Source organism: Macaca nemestrina, chromosome 16 (assembly GCF_043159975.1).
Source record: "Macaca nemestrina isolate mMacNem1 chromosome 16, mMacNem.hap1, whole genome shotgun sequence".
Classification (NCBI taxonomy): domain Eukaryota; kingdom Metazoa; phylum Chordata; class Mammalia; order Primates; family Cercopithecidae; genus Macaca; species Macaca nemestrina.
The window spans coordinates 48131350-48141931 of record NC_092140.1 but is presented as its reverse complement, the minus strand read 5'-3'; positions in this window follow the sequence as shown (position 1 = coordinate 48141931).

Below are 10582 nucleotides of genomic sequence, written 5' to 3'. Positions count from 1 at the left end.
CTAAGTTGTCAAATCTTCCTTAGACACACTCCTGTATAACATCTGAGTAACAAGAACTGGATAATTTTTCAGGGATTCCTGAATGGGTCTGTCCTGTAGGTATAAATACTAAATCGCCCTTCTGTAGCTGATCCAGAACTGTGTAATACAGATACATTTGATACACTATAATACGCTTTTTCCATTTACTTATACATGCTTTTCTAACAATCATTCCATTTTTAAAAATAAAAGCACTCAGATATCATTCAAAAACACTAATGGTTTGGTTTTTCAGTAGAAATGTATCATTAAACAGATTTTAGAGTGGATACCAGGCTTAAAATCACTTCAATTTTATAATCTTTCCACATTGGTTGTCAGAAATACTGGGAAATGGAAATAGCATCTATTAAATGAAACATCACTGTATTATAAGACAGTTTCATCTTTTAAAAGACCTTATATGCATTGTAAAAGAAACTGGGTAGCTCATTAATGAGAATAGAGAAGAATAAGATCTGGCTATTATTCCAAATGTTCTGTTTTAGCCTCTCTCTCTTTTTTTTTTTTTTTGAGACGGAGTCTTCCTCTGTCGCCCAGGCTGGAGTGCAGTGGCCAGATCTCAGCTCACTGCAAGCTTAGCCTCTCTTTTTTAATTAAAATGAAAAAGCATATTAGAATAGAATAGCACAATATGTATTACTAATATGATTTTCTACACTCAGAAGTCACAGTTGCTGTTTTTGGCAGCTGCCAAAGGAAATGGGCAAAAGAAACCATGAATTCACGGTGAATGATAAGTTATACCATACCCAAGGAAATGTCTTGCTGATACAGAATTCTGTATGATGTGTTTTAACTGGGTTTATTCACTTTGGATCCTGGAGTCCTAACTATAACTGTAATGTAGTAGCCTCCTGAACAAAATTCAAAATAATATCTCAAAGACTTCTAAAACATGTTGATGTTGAAAAGACGTACCAAGGATGTCTGAATTCATTCTCCAATTGTTAACAATATGCATTTTCTATAAATTCATTTGTAACTAGTTATAAAACATGTTCAATTGCTTCTGTTATAAAAATCACTTTTTTTCCTTATCAGAGTCCATTAGAACCTGTATCCTGGTAGTTGAGAAATTAAAATACTAAATTCTAATATAAACTTACTTCTGAGATACTAGCAGTATTCATGTCTATTTAGCTTATATTCATAATATGATATCATTTGTTTTTGCACTAATTTGTTGCTACAAAATAATATTTAAATACTAAGATCTATACATGAGTTCTACAGAAATTTATTTTTATGGTGAAAATGTTTATTTAAATTGACAGATAAGAGTATATGTGTTTATTGTATATGACATAACTGTTCTGAAGTATATGTATATTACACATATCTTTATACACACACATATATGCTAGTTATTTTGTACTAGTTATTTAAATGTTTGATAGCATTTATTATATATTATATAGTATGTATATATTATATAAAGATATATATACACATATACATGCTAGTTGTTTTGTACTCGTTATTTAAATGTTTGATGGCATTTGCTATATATATATTTAGTCTAAATATATAGCAAAATATGTTTATATCTTCACTTGCACATTAATGCAAGTGAAGACATAAACATGAATAGTATTTAATTCATGAATAAAATGTATAGTATTTAACTACACAATTATTCAATTGTGTATATATATAAGCTTTTTGCTAAATCTAGCAAATTAACATATACTTTACCTCACATAGTTATCATTTTTGTTGTGAGAACACTTTATATCCACTCTCTTAGGATATAGTATATATCCTCTGGAATATAGTAAATGTTAACTCTCTAGAATATAGTAAATGTTAACTCTCTAGAATATAGTAAATGTTAACTCTCTAGAATATAGTAAATGTTAACTCTCTAGAATATAGTAAATGTTAACTATAGTCATAATTGTTTGCAATAGAGCTCTTAAACTTTTATTTCCTTACTGAATATTTGTACCCTGTGACCAATATTTCTTTAACCACCAAACCCCAACAATGTCAGCCCCTGGTAACCACCATTCTCTCTCCACGTCTATGATAGCAACTTTTTAAGTGTGATACTTGTCTTTCTGTGCCTGGCTTATTTCACCTAACATAACATAACACAACATAACATAACATAACATAACATAACATAACATAACATAACATAACATAACATAACAGTACCCTCCAGGCTCATTGATATTGTAGCAAATAATGTCCATTAGGTTAATCCATGTTGTAATCTTATTTGTTATGGCTGAATAGTATTTAATTATTCAATCGTGTATATATACCATATTTTCATTGTCTATTCATCCATTAACAAACGGGCATGAAGGCTGATTTCATATCTTCGCTATTGTGAATAATCCAACAATTAATATGCAAATGAAGATATCTTTTCCACATACACACAGTAGTGGAATTGCTGGATCATATTTTTATTCTGTTTTTACTTTTATGAGAAAACTATTTTTGAGGAATACTGTTTTTTAAAAGGACTGTATTAGTTTACATTTCCAACAATAGTCTGTAAGTTCCCTTTTCTCCACATCTTTGTCAACACTTATATTTGTATTTTTGATAACAACCATTCTAACAGGCTTGAAGTTACATCTCATTGTGGTTTTAATTTACTTTTCCCTGACAATCAGTAATGTTAAACATTTTTAAGTATATCTGTTGATCTTCTGTATGTCTGCTTTTTATAAATGTCTATTCAGATTCTCTGCCCATTTTGTAATTAATTAGGTTTTTTTCTGGCTATTAAATTGTTTGAGTTCCTTATATATTTTGGATATTAACACCCTACCAGATGTGCATTGTTTGCAAATATTTTCTTCCATTCTATACGTTGATTCCTCACTCTGTTGATTGTTTTCTTTATTGCGAAGATTTTTAGCTTGATGTAATTGTTTATGTGTACATTTGCTTTTTTTTTTTTCCCTGTGATTTCAAGGTGATATAGAAAAATTGTTACTTATATTGATATCATGGTGCTTCTTCCTTACGATTTCTTCTAGCAGTTTCATAATTTCAGGTCATACAAGTAAGTCTTTCATCCACTTTGAGTTAATTTTTGTATATGGTGTGAGACAAAGGCCAAATTTCATTCTTCTGCATGTAGATATCCAGTTTTATCAACATCAGTTATTGAAGAGATTATCCTTTCCCCATTGTGTGTTCTCGACACCTTTGTCAAAAATGAGTTGGCTGTAAATGCACGAATTTACTTCTAGGTTCTGTATTCTATTCCATTTGTCTATGTGGCTGATTTTTATGCCAGTACCTTGCATTTACTTACTAGAGCTTTGTAATATACTTTGAAGTGAGATAGTGTGATGCCTCCGGCTTTGCTCCTTTTGCTTAAGATTGCTTTGGTTATTTGGAGAATTTTGTAGTTCTATAGAAATTTTAGGATTGTTTTGTCTATTTCTGTAAAGAATATAATCAATATTTTGATAGGGATTATGTTGAATCTATAGATCATTTTTTGGTATAATGGACATTTTAACAGTATTAATTATTCAATTCATGAACACCAGATATCTTTCCATATATTTGTGTCTTCTTCAATTTCTTTCACCAATGTGTTACAGTTTTCAGTGTAGAGATCTGATATTTCACTTCCTCAATTAAATTTATTTCTAAGTATTGTATTTTTATTTTAGCAATTGTAAACAGAAGGACTTCTTGATCTCTTTTTCAGATAGTTTGTTGTTAATCATAGAAATGCTACTGATTTTTGTATGTTAATTTGGTATCCTGTAACTTTACTCAACTTTTCTGTTAGTTCTAATGGAGTTCTGGTGAAGTCTTTGGGATTTTTTAAACATATAATCCTGTCTGCAAACAGAAACAGTTCAACTTCTTCCCTTCCAATTTGGATGTCTTTAACTGCATTCTTTCCCCTAAGCACTCAGGCTAGAATGTCCAATACTCTATTGAAGAGAAGTGGCAGTAATGGGCATCCATGTCTTGTTCAAGATTTTAGAAGAACAGTTTTCAACTTTTCCCCATTAAATACGACGTTACCTGTGGGTTTGTCAGATGTAGCCTTTATTACATTGAGGTTTATTCTTTCTATACCTAATATGTTGAAATGTTGTATCATGAAGGGGTGTAGAATTTTGTCAAATACTTTTTCTATATCTAATGAAATGCTTAAGTGGTTTTACTCTTTTTTTATTCTTTTATGATTTTCGCTCTTCATTCTGTTAAAGTGATATATTGCATTTACTGAGTTTTATATATTGAACCATTCTTGCATTCCTGGGATGAGTCCCACTGGACCGTGGTGAATGATCTTTGTAATGTGCTGTTGAATTTGGTTTGCTAGTTTTTGTCGTTGTTGTTGAGGATTTTTGCATCTATGTTTATCAGGGATATAGGCTTACCTTGTAAAACAAGTTTGAAAGTATTCCTTGCTCTTCGATTTTTGGGGAGAGTTTGAGGAAAATTAGTACTAGTTATTAAGTGTTTAATGGAATTTAACAGTGAATCTATCCGTTCCTTGGCTATTTTTTGATAGGAGACATTTTACTGTTGATTCAATTTTCTTACTCATTACTGGTTTTAATGTTTTCCATTTCTCCATAATTCAGTCTTGGTAGATGTTTATATTGTCATCCAATGTGTTGGTATGTACTATTTTATAATAGTGTCTTATGATATTTTACATTTTGGTTGCACCAGTTTCAATGGCACTTTTTAATTTCTGATTTATGTATTTGAGTATTCTCTTTCTTTATTCCTAGTTAGAAGTTTATTTCACTTATCTTAAAAAAAAAAAAACTCTGTTCTTGATCTTTCCTATTACTTTTCTCAACTCTATTTCATTTTATTTGCTCTTAGCTGTAATATTTTCTTCCTTCTACTAAAATTGGACTTAATACGTTCTTAATTTTCTAGCTTTTTGAAGTGCATCATTTGGTTGTTTGAGATCTTTGGGTTTTTTTGTTTGCATTTTGATGTAAATGTTTATTGCTAAATCTCCACTCTTAGAACTGCTTTTCCTGCATCCCATGTGTTTTTCTATGCGGTCTTTCCATTTTGATTTTTCTGAAAAAAATTTTACTTATTATTTTAATGTATTTATTCACCCATTGTTTGCTGGGGGCTCGTTGTTTAATTTCCATGTATTTGTGAACTTGCCAAATTTCCTCCTGTTACTGATTTCTAATCTTTATACCATCGTAGTAAGAGAAGACACCTGATGTGATTTTAATACATCTTAAACTTGTTAAGATGTATTTTGTGACCTAACTTATGATCTCTGCTGGAGAATGTTCCATGTTCAGTTAAAAAAGATGTGCATTTTGCAATTTTTTCTTACTGATTTTCTGTCTGAATAATCTGTCCATTTCTGAAAGTAAGATGTTGAAGTGCCCTAATATCATTGTATTGTAGTCTATCACTCCCAGATCTATTAACATTTGTTTTGTATATTTAAGTGTTCCTATGTTGGGTATATATATATAAAATTGTTATATCCTCTTGATGAATTATATAATGACCTTCTTTGTCTCTTTTTATAGTTTTTGACTAAATATCTATTTCATCTCATGTAATTATAGCTACTCCTGCACTCTTATGGTTTCTGTTTCCGTGGAATATCTTTTCTCACCTCTTCACTTTCAGTCTGTTTTTTTCTTACAAGTAAAGTGAGTCTCTTGTAGGCAGCATATAGTTCCATCTTGTTTATTATCCATTCATCCATTCAACCACTGGTATATATTGTTACCTTCCTTCTATTTTTTGTGCTTCCACTAGATGATTTTGCTTTGTGGTTGCCATAAGGCTGACAAAAGTTTTTGTAGTTACAACTGATTATTTTAAACTAAAAACAACTTAACTCTAATGGTGAATAAAATAAAACACTTTCTGTTTTTACTCCATTCCCTACATACACATTTAAAATATTTGATGTCACAATAAACAAAAATAAAAATGAATTAATATTCCATATTTTTAAATAATAGTTTTGTTTTGTATCCTTTACACAAAAGATATAAGTGATTTATACACCACCATTACAGTAGTATTCTGAATTTGATTGTGTACTATCTTTTATTAGTGAGTTTTATACATTCAGATGTTTTTGCATTACTCAGTGTCTTATTTTCTTTCAGCTTGAAGAATTTCCTTTATCATTTCTTATAAGACATGTCTGGTGGTGACAAATTCCCTCTGCTTTTGTATTTCTATGAAAGTGTTTATCTCATTTTTATCTAAAGGACAACTTTAATGGGTATATTATTCTCAGTTAAATTTTTTTTTTCTTTCAGCTCTTTGAATACATTATCCCACTCTCCTTAGAACCGTAAGGTTCCTGCTGAGAAATTTCCTCCTAGGCATACTGGAACTCCCTTATCTGTTATTTGCTTGTTTTCTCTTACTGCATTCAAGATTCTCTCTTTGTCTTTTTTTTTTTTTTTTTGACAATTTGATTATGATATGTCTTGAGGTAATCTTATATGGATTGAATATGATTAGAGACCTTTGACTTTCCTGTACCTGATATTTATCTCTTTCTCTAGGTTTGAAATGTTTTGTACCATTGTCTCTTTAAGTAAGAATTTTATCCCTTTATCTTTCTCTTCTTGAACGTCTACAACTCTAACAATTGCTGCTTTGACACTGTCCCATAAGCTTTCTTCATTTTTCCTTTTTAAAAATGTTTTTCTCTTCTGACTGTATATTTTCAAATAATCTGTCTTTGAGTTCACAGAGTCTTACTTCTGCAATTAATTCTACTGTTGGTGCTCTATTGCATTTTTCATTTTGGTCATTATACTTTTAGCATCAAGATTTCAATTTGATGTTTTAAATTATCATTTCTATTTCTCTATTAAATTTTTCATTTTGGTTACTTGTTGTTTTCCTCATTTTGTTGAATTGTTTGTTTGTTTTTGGAGTTTTCTAAGAAACCTACTGGACAAAAATCTTTGGAAGTTTGGCTTAGGGAATCTGCATTTAAAAATACCCCATGTTGGTTTATGTGCACTTTAATGCATGTTCTACATTGGTTTAATAAATTTTTATACTATTTGTATAGTAAAAAATATTTTATTATCTGTAATTATTTCACTATATATAACATAATACAGAATAGACAGAGAAACAGATGAGATAGAAACATAATATGTAGCATGTATTGTGCATATATATGAGGTAAACCTCGTATAATAAAAATAATAAAAAATAACATTGTATTAATGTGGATCTAATTTTCTGAGGTAATAAGAAAGAGGTTACTGATTTCTCTACATTCATCTAGTCCTTACAACTCTGAGCCTTCTAACTGCTTTCCAAGTAAGTAACTAATATTTTATCAAAGGCAAAATTTTAACAAATCTTGTCCAAATTGTAGTCAATGTTTTATTACATTTGTATGCTATTGTCTAAGCTGAAATTAAAAAGTAAAACAGTTTTTCACTATAGTAAATGTAGTTATGTTAACTGGTAAAGACATGCAGCATCACAATATTTACTAGGATTCAAAAGTAAAATCATAATAATTTTATTTCATAATTAAATATTTACTTAAAAATTTTTAATGTGCCAAATATATTGTTTTAGCTAACTTGAATTTTAAAATGGAAACTGTTGAAGGATAATAATTTCTCAGATTATAAATTCCATAAGATTAGGGCTCATAATGTTCTTGTTCTTAATATTATTGCCAATTCCCAACATTAGCCTGACACACAGAAGATTCTAAAAAGATACTGACTACACAGTTATATCCAAATTTGTATCTGTATGAAATTATTTAAATAGTACCTTCTGCATTTGAAGATTGTTTTGCAAAATAGTAGTTGTTGAATAAATTTTTTTGGTTAGAATTGGGTTTGATTTATATTTTCGTAATCAAGGGAAAATTAATAGTAAAATCTATTAATAGATGGTGTTCAACCCTTTAATGTGAGGACTTTTTGCTTATCTATGATGGCAGATATCACAAAAATTATGCATGGACTTTTTTTCTTAGCTTATCAGTTATAGTTAGTGTATTTTATGTGTGGCCCAAGACAACACTTCTTTCAATGTAGCCCAGGGAAGCAAAAAGGTTGAACACCCACCATCTAGTATTTACACAGTACTCACAAGTTCATACATTAAGAAAATACTGTGTCTATTCTCTTCAAGAGGTAAAGGATATTGCATCTACTAATTTTCAATTGTGCTTATTATATAAACGTAAGTTATTATTGTTATTACACAACGTCTTCATGTCAACTTGTGTGCAACAATATATCTACATAGATTGCATGCACACACACATTTATTCCAAACCCAAAAGGGTTACATGAAATAAATCAGACTCAGGCAAGAATGAAATGCTTTTATATGATATATTTTTAAGAGCTGCATTCGTGTATGATACTTCAAATTACATTGTCTGAAAAATTCAATTGAGTTAATTGATTTAGGCTTATTAAATTACTGAGATTTTAGAAAGATACAGTTTAGAATACTACTTAAAATTAAGTAAAATTCAATATGGTAACTTAAAAGACAGTTCTAAAATAGAATCACATTTAAGTTAGTTTTCTGTATTTTCTGCTTACAGAACAAATAAAGAAAGTGGAGCAGAAAATCAGTCACATTAAATTTACCACCATCCAAAAAGCCAAGGCAAGCTTAAAAAGTACATTAAGCTTTTATATATGGCTAAGGTTCACAGGTTAACAGAGACAAGTAAAAATTATTGCTAGTTCTACTAAAAGCTTCCACTCAAAACGGAGCTTAAAGATATTTTAAATATCTTCTTTAAGTTACATATATGTTACATTAGAATAAGCAATCTTGCAGAGCTAATTTTTCTCTTACTCCAATTATTATTGTTATTACACAATTTATAGAAATGTTAATGCTTTGCAATTTAATTGTTAAAGAGTATTTTATAATTCAATTTTATTTAGATTTTGTGTCCTTATACATTGTTAATTGCAAATTTATAATGCAGGAGCCATAATTTTTTATTTTATTCATAATGCCCATCTCCCTATGTGTAGAGAGTTAATGTTAAACTGCCAGTAGTGATTTTCAAAAAGCATATGATAATAAACATTGACTATAGAACACTATGACAGTCAAGAAGCAAATGACTATAATAGTACAACTGGAAACAGTTAAAAACATTGGCATGGAGAACTCCAAAGCAATCTGAGCTGGATGAAAAACAAAAGCCTTTGCTAAATAGCTCTTTCCTACAACTCTCTAAAAATAAAGCACAAAAAGGCAAAACAACCTTCTCCAAGCATCAGTCTGTCATTAATTTTAATCTCTTTATTTGCAGATATCCAAAAACTCTGTTCACTGTGTCTTCATTCAAAATTCTGTCATAGTATAATTGTAGAACTCAGGTTGAAAGTGCTCCACAAGGTTCTGTGTAAAGCAGGATTTTGCTGATTTTTTTCAGCCAGTTCTTAAGAATTAAATACACACTAATTTGGGTGAACATTTGATTTTTTTGGAAGAACCTCATGTAGTTGAATATGGCCTAAAAATTTTGTCCAAGAATATCTGATACCACTTTGAAAGCCATAATTTCTTCTTTCTGAACTTTTATTTTAGGTTCTGGGGTACATGGGCACATTAGCTGCATGGTTGTATTGTGTGTCACTGAGGTTTGGGGTGTGTATTATCCTGTCACCCACGGTGTGAGCATAATAGCTGATAGATAGCTTGTCAGCCATAACGCCTCTCTTTTCCTCCCCCATCTAGTAGTCCCATGCCTCTATTTTTTTCACCTTTATGTTTATGTATACTCAGTCTAGCTCCCATTTATAAGTGAGAACTTTTGGTATTTGGTTTTCTGTTTATGTGATCATTGGCTTATGATACTGGCCTTCAGCTACATACATGTTGCTGCAAAGTACATAGTTTTGTTCTTTTTTTAAGGCTGCTTCGTATCCTGTGGTATATATGTACCACATTTTCTTTATCCATTTCCCTATTGATGGGCACCTAGGTTGATTCCATGTCTTTGCTATTGTGAATAGTGCTTCAGTTAACATACAAGTGCATAAATCTTTTCAGTGAAACAATTTATTTTCCTTTGGACGAATACCTACTAAAGGGATTGCTGAGTTGAATGGTGGTTCTAAGTTCTTTGAGAAATCACAAAACTGTTTTCCATAGCAGTTGAACTAATTTACATTCTCCCTAATATTACATAAGCATTTTATGTTTTCCACACCTTCATCAACATCTGTTATTTCTTGACATTTTAATAATAGCCATTCTGACAGGTGTGAGAGAGTATCTTATTGTAGTTTTGATTTGCACTTCTCTAATGCTTAGTGATCATGAGCATTTTTTTCATGTTTGTTGACTGCTTGTGTGCCTACTTTTGAGGATGATCTGTTTATGGTTTTCCCCATTTTTTAATGAGATTAGGGTTTTCTAGGTATAGAATCATATTATCAGTGAAGATAGATTGCTTAATTTATTTTCCTAGTTGGATGCCTTTTTTGTCTTTCTTTCGCCTGATTGCTCTGGCTAGAACTTCTGGTACTATCTTGATTAGATGTATGGAGAGTGGGCATATGTG